General features: G+C 42.3%; 1 protein-coding gene across 1 annotated transcript in view; it reads right to left on the bottom strand.

Annotated features, from left to right (window-relative positions):
• Positions 1–17500, bottom strand: part of LOC309625794 (uncharacterized protein) — a 146139-nt gene that overhangs the window by 124968 nt on the left and 3671 nt on the right. The window lies entirely within an intron of this gene.

The following is a 17500-nucleotide window of genomic DNA, read 5'->3' on the forward strand; positions in this document are numbered from 1 at the left end:
GAAAGGCATCATTAGTCTTACTTTATAGGTAAGGAAACTGAAGATGAGTGAAGCTAAATAGCTCATCGACCGGTAAGTGACTTGTCCAGCTGGTGAGTATCAGAGCCGAGTCTCAACACAGGACTTCTCAACCTAAAGTATGGGCTTTCCAACAAACACATGAAAGAATGCTCAACATCATTAATCATTAGAGAAATGCAAATCAAAACTACATTGAGATATCATCTCACACTGGTCAGAAGGGCCATCATCAAAAAATCTAGAAACAATAAATGCTGGAGAGGGTGTGGAGAAAAGGGAACACTCTTGCACTGTTGGTGGGAATGTAAATTGAAACAGCCACTATGGAGAACAGTATGGAGGTTCCTTAAAAAACTAAAAATAAAACTACCATACGACCCAGCAATCCCACTACTGGGCATATACCCTGAGAAAACCATAATTCAAAGAGTCATGTACCAAAATGTTCATTGCAGCTCTATTTACAATAGCCAGGACGTGGAAGCAACCTAAGTGTCCATCATCAGATGAATGGATAAGGAAGATGTGGCACATATATACAATGGAATATTACTCAGCCATAAAAAGAAACGAAATGGAGTTATTTGTAGTGAGGTGGATGGAGTTAGAGTCTGTCATACAGAGTGAAGTAAGTCAGAAAGAGAAAAACAAATACTGTATGCTAACATATATATATGGAATCTAAGGGAAAAAAAAAAGGTCATGAAGAACCTAGTGGCAAGATGGGAATAAAGACACAGACCTACTAGAGCATGGACTTGAGTATATGGGGAGGGGGAAGGGTAAGCTGTGACAAAGTGAGAGAGTGGCATGGACATATATACACTACCAAACGTAAAATAGATAGCTAGTGGGAAGCAACCGCATAGTACAGGGAGATTAGCTCGGTGCTTTGTGACCACCTAGAGGGGTGGGATAGGGAGGGTGGGAGGGAGGGAGATGCAAGAGGGAAGAGATATGGGGACATATGTATATGTATAACTGATTCACTTTGTTATAAAGCAGAAACTAACACACCATTGTAAAGCAATTATACTCCAATAAAGATGTTTAAAAAAAAAAAAAATAGTATAGGCTGCTTCCTCTCCACTGTGTGGTCACCCAGGGGAACAAGGAGAGGACATCAGCGCCATGGTTTGGGTCCCTGCTGCCCCAGCCCAGCTAGATTCAGACACAATAAACCACTGCCCAGCCAGTAAACTGGACAGCAGGGTCTCTATCCCTACACATCTGGAGATAGTCTTGTTGCTAGGTCATGTGGCCTGGGGACTAAGCCCTGGGGGCGGGAATGAATGCTGAGCTGAGAACTGTGGTGCCAGGCAACCTGATGGATTCTCTGTTAGTGCCCCCACCTCCTGCCACCCTTCAGGTCTCTACTGAGGCTGGAGCGAGGCAGGGCTGAGTTATGAACCTAATTTATTGATGTATAAAATCCAAAGGCTTATTTCCCCAAGATTCCACTGATCATGCATTTTTTTAAATAATAACTACAGCCACTGAAAACATGCCTATCCATTTGGTGACTGCCTTTGAAAGAATTGATATGCTTCTGAGCATTTGTTTACCTAATATTTCCAAATTAAATTTAGAATATTTACATATTGATATTAAATGTGTCACCTATTTTGAACTGTATATAAAAGTGTTTATAAGAACGATATACAGGGCTTCCCTGGTGGCGCAGTGGTTAAGAATCTGCCTGCTAATGCAGGGGACGCGGGTTTGAGCCCTGGTCTGGGAAGATCCCACATGCCGCGGAGCGGCTGGGCCCGTGAGCCACAATTACTGAGCCTGCGCATCTGGAGCCTGTGCTCTGCAACAGGAGAGGCCGCGATAGTGAGAGGCCCGCGCACTGCGATGAAGAGTGGCCCCCACTTGCCACAACTAGAGAAAGCCCTCGCACAGAAACAAAGACCCAACACAGCCATAAATAAATAAAAATAAATAAAAAAATTTAAAAAAAACAAACAAAAAAATAGCTACTTTAAGTCACGTCATTGAAAAAAAAAAAAAAAAGGAACGATATACATTTCCAAGTATTTACTTAATCTTCTAAATTAACCTTTGAATTTCTACAATGCTGTGTTTAGCATGTCACTTATTTTTCTCTTAATGAAGTACATAAAAATATTCACAAAAATTGCATTGTTTTGAGCATTTATCTGCTTAATCAAAAGCAGATAAATCTGTATGTGTTTGTGCATTTATTTATTTAATTAAAGGTTTTAAATTTTCAAGAAGGGCAAAGATGGCCAACCAAATATAAGAACTCCAAGAAACCACAAAGGAACTACTTATACAACTTTAGAGAAGCAATGAAATAAACTGTCATGCTGAAATGAAACAGTCACAATGAAGATGTGCAGGAAAGACTACAAATTGGAGGAAAGAAAATGTTGCAGAACTGACTAGACAAAGAGATGGTGTGATATAAATCATCAATAAGTACCATGGACTGCATGTTTATGTCTCCCAAAATTCATGTGTTGGAGCCCTAACCCCCAATGTGATGGTGTTAGGAGATGGGGCCTTTGGGAGGTAATTAGGTTTAGATGAGATATTAAGGATGGAGCCCCCATAATGGGCTTAGTGCCCTTATTAGAAAAGGAAGAGACACCAGAGTTTCTTCGGTCCACCTTATGAGGACAAAGTGAGAAGGCAGCCATCTGCAAGCCAGGAAGAGAGCCCTCACCAAGAACTGAATCTGCCAGCACCTTGATCTTGGATTTCCTAGGTTCCAGAACCATGAGAAATATATATCTGCTGTAGCCACCCAGTCTTTGGTATTTTGTTATAGCAACCTGAGCTATGATCAACATGGTTGGGGCCCAAGATAGGATATATGTAACAAATATGAGCATCACAGTGAACTCAGACACTATTCACCTCTCACTCCTGCTGTTCCCCTCCATATTCAAAAGAACAGGTTCCTGATTTTTCAGTGATCACCTACCTATAAGCCCCCAGGGAAAAACTTTTGGCAGAACTTCAAATACTGGAGAAGGATATGCTCTGTCAAGAGTTTTATCATAGAGCTCATTAAGGGTTATATTTGAGAAGAGTCAGATTAACTTTTCACAATGAGATAGATAAAAAAAAATATATATATATATGATTTTATTAATATCACAATGAGATCTGCTGAAATGAAGTGTGTTAGTTACACTGGATATGGCTCATTTCCCGGCCTCTGCCCCTGGGGCTGTTCTCTATCTTTTGGATCCTTCTGACAGAATTCCTGATCCATGCCTCAGGCTCTCACTGGACTTAAAAGAGCAGCCTTGCATTCTGTCCAGGTCTTTAAGATTATACACTATACTGGACTCGACAATTTGGACTACCAGTTAGCCCTATGCAGCTAATTATTTTCCCTAAGTGCTCCCCACCCCCAACCCTGAACACACACACACACACACACACACACACACACACACACACACACACACACACAAACCCTAGCAATGTCAGTTCTTTCTCTTCCCCCCACAAAGAGATCCCATACTATTTGCATTCAAGGTAGGGCTTGCTGTGACCCAAGGACTTAAGTGGTTGAAAGACTGTTGACCATGGGCACCAATGGCTTTAACAAGCAGATTCTTAACATTTTCCCTATCATAACACTTGTGAAATATGTGAAGAACATAAGCATGATAGACTCTCTAAGTACAGGCAGATTTTAACAAAAATCTCAAACCATTTTTGAGAGAAGTAAGATACTACAATAATTCACAGTTATCTCATCAGTAATGGTGAATTATTTTATTTTATTTATTTATTTTTTAAACATCTTTATTGGAGTATAATTGCTTTACAATGGTGTGTTAGTTTCTGCTTTATAACAAAGTGAATCAGTTATACATATACATATGTCCCCATATCTCTTCCCTCTTGTGTCTTCCTCCCTCCCACCCTCCCTATCCCACCCCTCTAGGTGGTCACAAAGCACTGAGCTGATCTCCCTGTGCTATGCGGCTGCTTCTCACTAGCTATCTATTTTACGTTTGGTAGGGTCTATATGTCCATGACACTCTCTCACTTTGTCCGAGCTTACCCTTCCCCCTCCCCATATCCTCAAGTCTATTCTCTTGTAGGTCTGTGTCTTTATTCCCGTCTTGCCCCTAGGTTCTTCATGACCATATTTTTTTTTTTTTTAGATTCAGTATATATGTGTTAGCATACAGTATTTGTTTTTCTCTTTCTGACTTACTTCACTCTGTATGACAGACTCTAACTCCATCCACCTCACTACAAATAACTCAGTTTCTTTCCTTTTTATGGCTGAGTAATATTCCATTGTATATATGTGCCACATCTTCCTTATCCATTCATCCGATGATGGACACTTAGGTTGCTTCCATGTCCTGGCTATTGTAAATAGAGCTGCAATGAACATTTTGGTACATGACTCTTTTTGAATTATGGTTTTCTCAGGGTATATGCCCAGTAGTGGGATTGCTGGGTTGTATGGTAGTTCTATTTTTAGTTTTTTAAGGAACCTCCATACTGTTCTCCATAGTGGCTGTATCAATTTACATTCCCACCAACAGTGCAAGAGTGTTCCCTTTTCTCCACACCCTCTCCAGCATTTATTGTTTCTAGATTTTTTGATGATCGCCATTCTGACCAGTGTGAGATGATATCTCAGTGTAGTTTTGATTTGCATTTCTCTAATGATTAATGATGTTGAGCATTCTTTCATGTGTTTGTTGGCAATCTGTATATCTTCTTTGGAGAAATGCCTATTTAGGTCTTCTGCCCATTTTTGGATTGGGTGTTTGTTTTTTTTTGATATTGAGCTACATGAGCTGCTTGTAAATTTTGGAGGGTGAATTATTTTAGATCAGGAGATGCAAACATATGGCCTATGGCCTAAAGCAATCTAGCCCGCAAAAGCATTTCCTTCATCCTACATAACATTTTTTAAATATTGGAATTTTTTGTTACCCTGAAAATGAGATGATTTCACACTAAAAGAACAATCATCTGGGTTTCCAATTAATAGAGCAGGTCATAAAAGACAGTCACTCTTACCATAACAATGAGAAAACATCAGATAAACCATAAAATCATATTTTGTAAACCCAGCAAAGAGTTAAGGATGGAGAGCGATCTAAATGAACTAAATTCTAGACAGAGACAAGCCTTTCATAAATGAATAGAGACCAGTGGCTGTTTTAATTCTTGGGAACATGGGCAGGCAGAGAAGCAAACTCATAATAGATAGGGGTATTTTGCTGAATTAAAAGGAAACCAGATTAACTCAAAATGACCATAAGGGCTGGCATAATGAATTGGGTTCTGATTGAGCCCTCAGGTAGAGATGGCAGTCACTACCTGCCAATCTTCCCCCACAGGATGTTTATCAACTATGCAGCAGCATGTGGACTTGGGCTGGAAAGAGAGCAAGAAGTCTCCCACAGAATGAAAATGTGAAAGCAGGAAAGGAAATCAGAGAGAGATATTAAAATCATTTAATATTTAGATCCCAGAGAAGAGGCCTGATCCCATCCTCAAGGCATTTGAAACCAATGATGATGAAACCACTATTTTACTGCTGAGAGAAAAAAGCACATCACCTTTCTGGGGATAAATATTACCTACTTCAGTTTCTACTGTTCTTTTCTACAAAATATCTAGCTTTTGATCCAAAATGACAATAAATGCAAAGAAGGATGACAACTCTAATCAAGAAAAAAGTGGTCAGTAGAAGCAGATGTACAGATGACCTAGATAATGAATTAACAGACAAGAACTCTGAAATGACAGTTATAAATATTTTAAGAAATTAGTAGAAAGTATAAACATGATGGGTAAAATGATGGAGAATTTCATCAGAGACAGAAACTCTAAAGAAGAATCAAATGGAAATTTCAGACCTAAAAAAAGTCTGAAATAAAGAAGTAACTCAATAATGGACTGAATAAAGCAGAAGAAAGGACCAGTAAATGAAAAAAAAAAAAAAAAGATCAACAAGAAAATAACAAAACTGAAGCACGAAGAGAAAAAAAGAACTAAAGTTTGAATAAATTGGTCCTTGGAGAATTAAAAAAAAAAAAAGAACTTAAAAAAAATGTAGCATCAGAGTGCTGTGGGAAAAAAATCAAACAGTGTATATAAATACAGCTGGAATCCAAGAAGAAGAGGAAAGAGAAAATTAAGGCAAAAGAAATATTTGAAGGGAAGATGACCAGAATTTTCAAAAGTTTATGAAACATATCAATCCACAGACTCAAGTTTAGCGAATCTCAAGTTGGATAAATACAAAGAATACCACATCTGATGACATAATAGTCAAAACACTGATAACCAAAGATGAAAAGAAAATTAAGCAGCAGCCAAAGAAAGGAGGGACATTAAATTTAGAGTAATAACCATATGATTTACAGAAAACTTCTCAGTAATATAAACATTGTTTACAGCAAACAGTAGAATGACATTGTTTAGGGGCTGCAAGAAAAAACAGACAACCTACAATTCTATATGCTGTGAAAACATTATTCAAAAATGAAAGCAAAATAAAGACATTTTCTGGGACTTCCCTGGTGGTCCAGTGGTTAAGACTCTGCACTTCCACTGCAGGGGGCGTGGGTTTGATCCCTGGTCAGGGAACTAAGATCCTGCGTGCCACACGGTGTGGCCAAAAAAAAAAAGACATTTTCAGAGAAATGAAAGAAGAGAATATTCACCACTAGTAGACTGCACCAAAAGAAATACTATAAGAAGCTCTTCTGGCTGAGGAACAGATGGAGATCCAGATCTTCAGGAAGGAATGAAGAGTAAAGGGAAAGGGTAAATATTGGTGTATGTAAAATATCTGAAAAAATAACACAAATGGTGGGAGAGGAAGTAAAAGGAATCATACTTTCTAAGATTCTTACATTATTAAATAGACTAACACTAATACTAATTACACAATTTGTTAAATGTGAAAAAGTTAAGCATACATATTATAATTTCTGTAATAGACATTTAAAATAATATAAGAAAGTACAGTTTAAAAGCCAACAGAGGAATAAAAAGGAATAATTTAAAATACTTGATTAATTCAAAAGAAGGCTGAAAATAAGAAACAAATATATAAGAAAGGGATTGAGATTGGACACAGAGTAAAAGGGCAAACTTAAAGCCAGCCATAATTATACTAAATGTAAATACACCAGACACTTCAGTTTTAAAAAAATAAAAGATCGTCTGTCTGGATAAAGAATTGAGCTCAAATTATGCTATTTTCAAGAGACACTTTAAATATAAAGACATGGTTTGAGAGTAAAGGGTGAAAAAAGATATATCATATAAATGTTAATCAGAAGAAAGTTGATGTAAAAAAAAGAAGTAAGTTGGTGTAGCTATATTTATATCAGACAAATAGACTTCTAGACAAGGAATATTACTAGAAATAAAGGGAACATATTATAATGATGAGTCAATTCATCAGGAAGACCCAACAATCATAAATGCATATACACCTAATAATAGAGCTTCAAAATACATGAAGCAAAAACTAACATAACTAAAGGGAGAAATAAACAAATCTACAATCATAGATGAATATTTTTAATTAATAGTCAATTAGTCAAAAAATCAAGAGGTATATAGAAGACCTGAACAACGTTATCAACCACTTAGATTTAATTAATATTCATAGAAAACAATATTCAACAACTGCAGAATATAACTTTTGTTAAATCTACTTGGAACAGTCACCAAAATAATCCATATGCTGAGACATAAAGCAAGTCTTGATAAATCTCAAAGGGTTAAAATCATATAGAGTATGTTCTCTGACCACAATGGATTAAAATAGAAATCATCAACAAAACAAAACTTAAAAGTCTCTAAATATGTAGGAATTAAGTAGAATCCTTAAAAAAAAAACAAACATAACTCCAAGCATCAAGGAAGAAATCCCAAGGAAATGAGAAAATATTTCGAAGTGAACAAAGAGCATACTAAAATCTGTGGGATGCAGCTAAAGCAATGCTTAGAGGGAAATTTATAGCTTTAAAGGTATCTATTAGAAAAGAATAAAGGTATAAAATCAATGGCCAAAGATTCTACCTCAAGAAGCTAAAAAAAGAAGAACAAATTTAACCCAAAGTAGAAGAAAGAAAATTAAAATATAAGAGCAAAATATCAATGAAATAGATAAAAGTAACAGAGAAATCCAAAAAGTGAAAATTGTGTAATTTAAGATTAATAAAATTGGCTAATGTCTAGTAAGAATACTGAAGACAAAAGGAGATTAGACATAATACTAATATTAAGAATAAGAAGGAGAATGTTATTATAGATCATATAGACATTAAAAAGACAATAGGGGATATTATGAAGCACTTTATGTTAATAAACAACTTAGAGGAAATGAAAAATATCCCTTGAAAACACCACTGAAACTGAAACAAGAAGAAAAAGGAAATCCTATTTTTGTTAATTTAATCTGTAGTTAAAAACCTTATATAAATTAAACTTCAGACCCAGATGGCTTCACTGATGGATTCTACCAAACATTTAAGGAAAAAAATAACAGCACCACCAAGAAAGTGAAAAGGCAAGCCACAGACTGCAAGAAAATATTCACAGTACACATATCTGACAAAGGACTTGTGTTCAGAATACATAAAGAATAAAGAATATATATATGTATATATATATTATTATATATATATCATATGTATTACATAAATAAGGCACCACAATTTTTAAAAGAGGACAAGGAATTGAAAAGGAACACCACAGAAGAAAATACTGAATGGGCAATAGATATATGTAAAGGTGCTCAGTATCATTATTCATTGGGATATACAAATGGAAACCACAATGAGATACCACTACACACCCACTAGAATGGTTGAAAGTGCTGGTGAGGATATAGAGCCACTAGAACTCTCACACATTGCTGGTGAGAATGTAAACTGACATAACCTCTATGGAAAACTGTCCATGTCTAATAAAGTTTCAAAGACTTATACCATGGCCCAGCAATACTACTCCAATGTGTGTATATAGTATATAGTATATATACTATATATATATCCCCAAGATAAATGAGTGCATATGTCCAGGAAAAAAGACTTACCCATGAAGGTTCATAACACCTGTACTCACAATAGCCAAGAAGTAAAAACAATCCAAATATCCCTCAAAGGGAGCATGGGTAAACAAATTGTGGTATTTGGTAGTACTCAGCAATAAAAAGGAATGAACTACTGATAACATGCCAGATGGAAAATCTCAAGAGTACTGTACTGAACAAAAGAAGCCAGACTCAAAAGAATACATACTGTAAGATGTTAATCATAAGAAGTTCAAGATCAGACATAGCTCACTTATGGATATAGAGGTCAGTGGTTACCTTTGGGGAGGGAGGGGTAGCTATTGACTTAGAAAGAAGCACAACAGAACTTTCTGAGAGATGGAAATGTTCCATATCTCTATATGGGTGGTGGTTACATATGTAAAATGTATACATATATAAAAAATCATTAGGATTTATATATTTTATTGTATTTAAATTATGCCTCAAAAATAAAACCCCACATATATCCTCTTTCTTTTGAAAAAATGAGAAAATCTGGCAACACAGGGCCCACATTTGGCCACATTTGGCTGGGGGAATGCACATGCCACTTCACCACAGACGCCACCACTCTCTATTGTCACCCACAACTCAACACACTCATTTCTGCTACCTGCCTGGCTCCAACCAGATCCAACCACCTTGGCACATGGGTCAAGCTGGGAGTCCTGAGTGAGGGCACCACAGCAGCCACCCACCAAGACAGCCAGGGAGTGGACTAGTCAGACTCTAGCTGTCTTTCTGCCTGGTATTTGGAAGTAGGTCTTCTCCTTCATACTTAGCCAACGATTCAAGGGGCAGGAAGCCTCAAAAGAGAGACCCTGATCTTCCAAATAATAAAGATTGTCAAGCAATCAACTGAAGGAATAAGAGAAATGTGATGGTATTTGCATTCCAAGCTGGCGAAGCAGGTCATATTGATTACATTTTTTAAATCACTGAAGCAAATCATGTGCAAACTCTACATTAACAGAGATGTGCACTATTGCCCCTGTTCAACCTCCAGATAGATGCAGGGCTCCATCTTTGTCTTATGGCTGTGCTGGGGAACACTCTGGGGATGGGGCCTCCCAAGATAGCCGACAGTGGTGGGCTAGGCATCATGTCCACAAGCCATGGTCACTCAGCTTACTGGCCTGACACTAGTCTATAGACCTGTGATACCCAAATAATTTATCTACTCGTCTGGCACATCCTTGACCCATCAGAACTGATACTGGCCAAATCACAGGAGCAGGGTCCTCATAACTCTTTTAGTTAATGGACCAGTGGGAGCTCTGGGAGGATCATGAGGGGAGGGCCAGGGTCAACGGAACAGTAGGAGAACTCTTGAGGCAGTGGCTATTTACCAATCAGTATGAAAAACTTTAATATTTATTAAGCAGCCTTATCACACGAGTAGTACTAGAGCAGAACTGTGCTGGAACCAGATCACAACAAACCCTGAGAGCTAACTATGAGCACCTCTTCCCAGTCCCTCATTTAGTGGCACCACAGTGGTGGCTCAAAACCAGCCATGGTGGGAGTATTAACACCATGGAAACTGGCAAATGCTACAAAACAGCACTCTCTCCCCACTGCCCACCACCTCCAAGAACCTGTTCACCAGCACACCGCTGGCACCGACTAAATATCAGCCACAACCCCACACACAGGACAGTCTCTGGACTCGGGACCCTGGTGCCAGGCAATCTTCTAAGTGCTTTAATATACACACTCATTTGATCCTCACAGCTACCCCACAAGGTATGTTCCATGTGTATTCCCATTTTGCAGATGAGGCACAGAGAGGTCAAATGACTTGCCCAAGATCACACAGCTACCAGGGGGCAGAGCTGAGTTCAAACTTGGCCATCTGGAGCCAGAGTCCACATGCTTCTCCCCTACATGACACTGCCCTGCCTCTTGTCTTCCTCCCTCAAAAGCTTCAGTGGGCTATGGGCTTTCTGTCAGCCATGAAAGCAGAGCCCAAATTACTAGCTACAGAAAACCTGACTTCCCATTCCTTGGAGGCAGGAAAGGCCTGGGCTTCAAAAGCACACTCTACCTCTTAGGCTAGACTTCTTATGGAGGATGGGAGATCTTTGCATCTAATCTTGAGAAAAATTCTCCTCCCACCATCCCAACCCCAGAAATGTGCCTAATGAGACCTTCTAAAATGCAAGTTTGAGTTTTCATTACAAGAGCAGGTGGACCGTCCATATGTAGCAGCATTGGTAATGAATGGGTTTCCACATCCCTGCTTGAGCTACAGCTGCCCTGCCCTGCCTTCCTCTCTCTGGTACTGGGGGTAGAAACCCTTCCAGGACCCTTGGAAAATCCTGGCCTGGCCCCAGGCACAACAAGCACATCCAGCCCTGGCCCCAGCCCTGCTCAGGGGTCTGAGAAGACCTCTGGGAGGTCCTGGCTAGCGGTGCCAAGACCAGATGGCCGGGGAGATTACTACAATTTGATTTCCACATAACCCATAAACTTGGACGAGCGAATGTTCCGTCACATGTATTATCCTGTAATCCCAGGGAAAGCTGTGCGAAGAGCCCAGCTCTCCCTACCTCCACAGACCCTGGTATGCTGAGTAATCCCTGCTCTACTGGGTGGGGGTTATGAGGGCCAAGGAGCCCTGCCAGGGGCCCGAGGAGAGGCTCTCCCCAGGGCCGTGCTGGATCCTCATAGAGCCTGGCGTTTGTGAGCTGGAGGGGAGTTCCCGAGGCTTCCAGAAGGCCCCAGCTCTCACACTGGAGCCCAGCTCCCGCACAGGGCATCTGGGCAAAAGCCTGAGGGTTGGAGTCAGGACTCCCTGGGTCTCCTGCCTTTGCCTCTGGCTCTGTACAAGGCCTGAGATAAGAGACTCTCCCTCTCTAGGTCTCGTTACCCCAAATGTAAAGAGAGGAAGTAGAAGCACAGGTGATTTGAGGGGCTCACCCACTTCACCTGCTGCCATGTGTGACCTGGCCAGCACTGCCTCCCTGTCACAGCTGACAGAATCACCCAAACCACCCTGAGGCGGGTGCCCACCCTACTGACTGTTTCCAGTACCCAGGGGTATCCTTCATGGCTCATGAGGATCTCAATCTAAGTCCCAGCTCTGCCGCTTACTAGGTGTGTGGCAAGGGCCATGCCACTCCACTTCCCCAGCTCCTGGTTCCCTGCACCTGTCAATTAGGGATACCTACACAACCCTGCTTTCCTCGAGCACACTGTAAAAATCACATAAATTTAGGATACTGGACTACAGGGAGAATATAGCGTATCAGTCAGCTCGAAGTAAACCTATATTAAATTGAATCAAATATGTGTGAAAATGCTTGGATGTTGGTGTTAATACTTCTTCTCTTGTGGCTGTGTCTTCCCTTTCAAATTTTACCTGTCCTGAGTGCCCACACCCTCTTCATGCTTCTGTTTAATCCTATGAGCTATAGTAATTCTAATGTGTTAATGATTGTTGACTTCTGCCTCACCCTATCCTTGCATATTTGCAGTGATCGCCAATGCTTTAACTCAGTTTGTAACAGGCAGAGGGCCACTCAGAGGCACTGGCATGCAGGGAGGCTCCGGGGAAGAGGAACGTGGGCTTTCTGACTCCGTGGGCCGCACAGCTTTTGGCCTGGAGTGTCTGGGGCTGTGTATGTCTTTGTGTGTGGCGCCTCCCTGTGGAAGACTTATGTACCACCTGGGACCCACCCTGACCACCAATCAATCACCAACCCAAGGCAACACCCACCAGCATTGCGAAGCCAACTTCCCAAGGCTGCAGATGAGAAAACCGAGGCCCACATGGGGGCATATTACTTGTTCAAGACCAAACAGTTCCTTAGACATTTTATAAACATGAATAAGTGATGGGTCATGGGCCCTCGTGATTCTATAAGCAAGAATGCTGAGATGAGGAACAGCTTGCCCAAGTCAGTTTCACGACTAGGAATTTAGATTTGGGGGCAATGCTCAGACCACAGGTGCACCCAAGTCGTGAGGGACAGACACTCCCATTCTTCCCTATTTATCTCAGGCATTGAGAGTCCCCTTGCTTCTGAAACCATGTCTGGCCCCGTGATGCAAAATCGTGAGGCTCCACGAAAGCTCCCACGACTCAGCTGAAGGCCATTTACCCTCCGTTCTCCAAATGGGCTCCGTCTGAGATGGCCTGGACCCTCATGAGGCTGCGCTCACTGTCATCGCTTGTGGTCCATCTAGAGAGGGCTGAACGTGCCCCTGAGCCATCTAGTCCCGGGGTCCAGCAAGCTCTGTCCCAGAAAAATCCTGGAACGGTGAAGGAGGCACTGTACTCATGCATTCAACAAATACTGAACGCCTACTCTGTACCAGGATTCCATCCAACAAAGACCTGAGCACAGTTGGAGGAAAGTGTCGGTCAGGGATGAGAATATTTTAAAGGGTGGGTGTTAGAGCAGCAGAAGTCAGGGTCCAGTTAGGGAAAAGTCACCCATGCCAGGTAGTTCAGAAGAGGGAGTTTAATACAGAAAACCAGTTACAGAAGTGTTGGAAAGTCTGGAAAACAAAAACAGAGGATGATGAAGCAATGCAGAGATTAGCAAGAGTAGAAGCCACCACCACCCCTAGAGCTGGAGGGACAGAGCGAAGAGGTGGTGCTGCCTGGACACTTGCCATCCTGCAGGAACTGGAATCATGAATAAGTCTGCTAGCGGGAGACGGGACCACAGAGGGACGCTGGGAAGGCCACCCAAGCAAAGAAGGAGGAGAAATACCTGGCTTCTCCCTTCACCCTCCCACCTCTCACTGGTAACTCTTATTGGCCAAACCCAACTGGAATCCAGTGGCAAGAAAGCTTGGAAAATGTAATTTTCAGGGGTCAGCACCCCCCTCAACACACAGACACACAGACACACAGACACACACACACACACACATATTGCAGAGCAGAGCAGGGGAAGGGCAGGGGATAAATCTGAGAGCAACAGGCAAATGACCTGCACAGCGAACAGCACGTGAGGTGAATCTTCAAGAGTCTGTGTGTGATGTGAACTTGTAAGAATTTGCATGTGTATTCTGCTATCAGTTTCAAAGGCGTGTGCTTGCAGAATGTGCAGTGTGTGTTTCAGTGTGACTGTTCAAGGGTACATATGTATCAGATGGATTTCAGGGGTTTGTATAAATGTGTGATAGGAGCGAGCATCCAAGGGTTTGTCTGTGATGTGAACATTCAAGGGTATGTGTATATGTGATGAGAATATTTAAAGCTCTTGGCGGGTGTGGGGGGGGGTGTATGCTGTGAATGTTCAAGGAGGTGGATGTGTGCTGTGCATGCTCAAAGCTGTGTGATGTGAATTCACAGGTGTGTGATGTGATGTGTAAGGGTGTGTGTGAGAGACTGGTGAGAAGTGGGGATGGGAGAATGGAAGTGCACAGAGATGTTCTCTATGGACATGGGAGAAGATGGGGCCACGTGTCTTCGTTGGGGACAGAGATGTAATCAAAACTTTTCATTCTCGCCTATGGACACACAATGGCTGCGAGGATGATGTTCAGAGAAGGTTGTATATGAGGTGCGACTAAAAGAAACATACTTCTTGGGCTTCCCTGGTGGCGCAGTGGTTGAGAATCTGCCTGCCAATGCAAGGGACACGGGTTCGAGCCCTGGTCTGGGAAGATCCCACGTGCCGCGGAGCAGCTGGGCCCGTGAGGCACAATTGCTGAGCCTGTGCTCCGCAATAAGAGAGGCCGCGACAGTGAGAGGCCCGCGCACCGCGATGAGGAGTGGCCCCCGCTTGCCACAACTAGAGAAAGCCCTCGCACAGAAACGAAGACCCAACACAGCCATAAAGAAAGAAAGAAAGAAAGAAAGAAACGTACTTCTTTAGCAAACACACTTTTCCATCCAAATGAGTGTCACCTGCTTCAGAGCAGTCATCTTAAAAAATAAAATTCTTAAAAAAAAAGAAAAGAAAAAAAGATAAATTCTTATTTTATTGACACAGCCACAGTGCAATGAAGTTTGGGGACCTGCCTTCAGTCGGTTTGTATGCCATACATGAAATCTACACTCACTACTACAAGCATCACTTATTCTTATTGGCTGAGGCTAGAATTACCCAACTTTAATCACTTAATCACTCTCATCACTGGCTTGACTTAGAACTTTCCTAAAATGCAAATCTCTCACCTTAAAAAAAATGTTAATTTGTCACCTTTGAGGCCAAGCCTCCTTTGGGTATATTGGTTATTTGGGTATAAGCTTCATTGCTTGATAATTAGCTTCTGCCGATGGGAGTGTACTGGGAGCTACAGAAACAACTGGGAACCAAATGAATACCATAGAATCACATCATACACACATGTTACTCTTATGAACTCAAACTATTATACTGGGATTTTTAAAGGGGAGACCAATAATCTGCCAATCGTGCAGGCATTTCCATCCACTATTGATGAGCTTGCTGCTCCCAGGGCTCCTGCTCTGGAACGAGCCTGAGATGGGTGAGGCAACTCCATTGTGTCCCGAATGCCTATCTTTGTGTGAGCATCTCATAACGCTGAGTGTGATTCTGAATCTCCTTCATATTCTCCCAAATTGCCGCAATACGGGCCCTTCCTGGGGAGGACACGGACCTGCAATCAATTGCCCCTCAGTGACAGGTACGGAAACCCTAGTATTTTATACAATATAGCCCCTAAACACAAGCCAACTGGTTAATCTTGTGCTCAACCAAATAAACCATGATTGGTTCCATCGCTGGGTGAAACACTGGCCATGTTGGATTCCCCCAACAGACCTGTGTCAGTCATATATGTGACACCTTTCTAAGGGACAGTTCAATGGTAGCTTTAACTGTACATGATTTGTGACGTATGCACTGACTTTATTTGTTGTTTGTTTCGTTGGCCGCGCCTTGCAGCTTGCAAGATCTTAGTTCCCCAACCAGGGATTGAACCCGGGGCCACAGCAATGAAAGCACTGAGTCCTAAGCACTGGACTGCCAGGGAATTCCCTAAGCACTGACTTTAGAATTCAACCCCCAGGTAAGATATGGCTCCACTGTAATAAGAGATCATGGGACTCATTTGCCTTTGGACAAAACAACTCCTGAGCTGTACTGGACAGTTAAGAATGTAAAACACTGCAAAATAACTCCCACATGTGCCGCACTCCGGCCCCACAGAACTTCTTTCAGACCTCTACGGGCAGGCGCTCCCTCCCCGCTCCTCCCCGGCTCACTCCTTCTCATTCTTCTGGTCTCAGCTTAGCCTTGTCTGTCCTGGAGGTGTTCTCTGAGCCCCCAACTGACCGCGCTGGGTGCACAGCACATGTCCTCCCATGGCACAGCTCTATCTGCTGGTCGACGGGTCTGTCTCCTTCCCCCATCCTCAGCACTAAACCGTCAGGAGGACATCCGCTGGGAGAACTTTGATCACCATTTTATCCCCAGCGCTTGGCAGTCAAAGCACCTCCTCCACACACATTTGTTGAATGGTGACTGGAATGTCTCAGGAACTCACTTTAATGTTTAATAATCTTAAATGTCAAGGAATTCTTCCCATGTTGTAATTTCCCAAAATTCCATGTGCTGCATTTCAAGCTCAGTGCCCTGAATAAGTAATATACACACTTGAAGACCATGACTCTCATCTTTCTCTTCTCCAAGTTCAACAACTTCAATCTCTTTAGTCTCAATTGTTCTCCACTCCAAATCCTCTTCATGTTCTCCCAAATTGTCCCCGTTCAGGCCTTTCCAGGGGTCCATGGGCCTGTGATAGGTTGCCCCTTGATAACAGGTGTGGGAATTCTGCCACAAAGGTAATCGTCCAGGCAGCATGGGGCAGTGGTGACTTTAGAATCACACAGCTCTGGGTTCAAATCCTGGCTCCACCGCACGCTGGCTATGGGACCTTCACAGAGTCCCCTCACCTCCCCAAGCTTGTCTGCTGATCAAAACACGGCGAAAGTAAAAGCTGCCACACAGGGCTAACACGAGAATCAAGAGAAGCACAGTATGCGAACACCCCCGGCATCTGTCCTGGCCAGTGCATGTCTCACCCCAGAGGACCGGGTACCGAAGGCTCTGCAGAGCCTGGGAAAAGAAGCCTCTCCAAGGCAGCGGCCTAAGGCCGGGCCTGGTGAGGCTGCAGGGGACAAAGTGTTTGTCAGGCAAATCCTGCCACCTTGTGGTGCCCGTGCATAAGAGACCATCCTACCCGTCCTGAAGCCCCGCCTCACCCCCTCCGCCTCCAGCCATCTTCTTATTCTGGGGGCGTCCCCTCCCCTCTTCTCAGCTCTGCCACCCCAAGGCTTCCTTATGTGTCCTCCCAAAGACCCTAGTCCCAGGGTGTTCTCAAGTTTAACTACCAGTCCTGTCATCCTCAAAGAGCCCTACTCTCAATGGTCCTCATCTAACTGTATTAGGGCCATTTTCTCCCTCCTGGGCCCAA

The sequence above is a fragment of the Balaenoptera borealis genome (assembly GCF_965194805.1).
Source record: "Balaenoptera borealis genome assembly, chromosome: 3".
Classification (NCBI taxonomy): domain Eukaryota; kingdom Metazoa; phylum Chordata; class Mammalia; order Artiodactyla; family Balaenopteridae; genus Balaenoptera; species Balaenoptera borealis.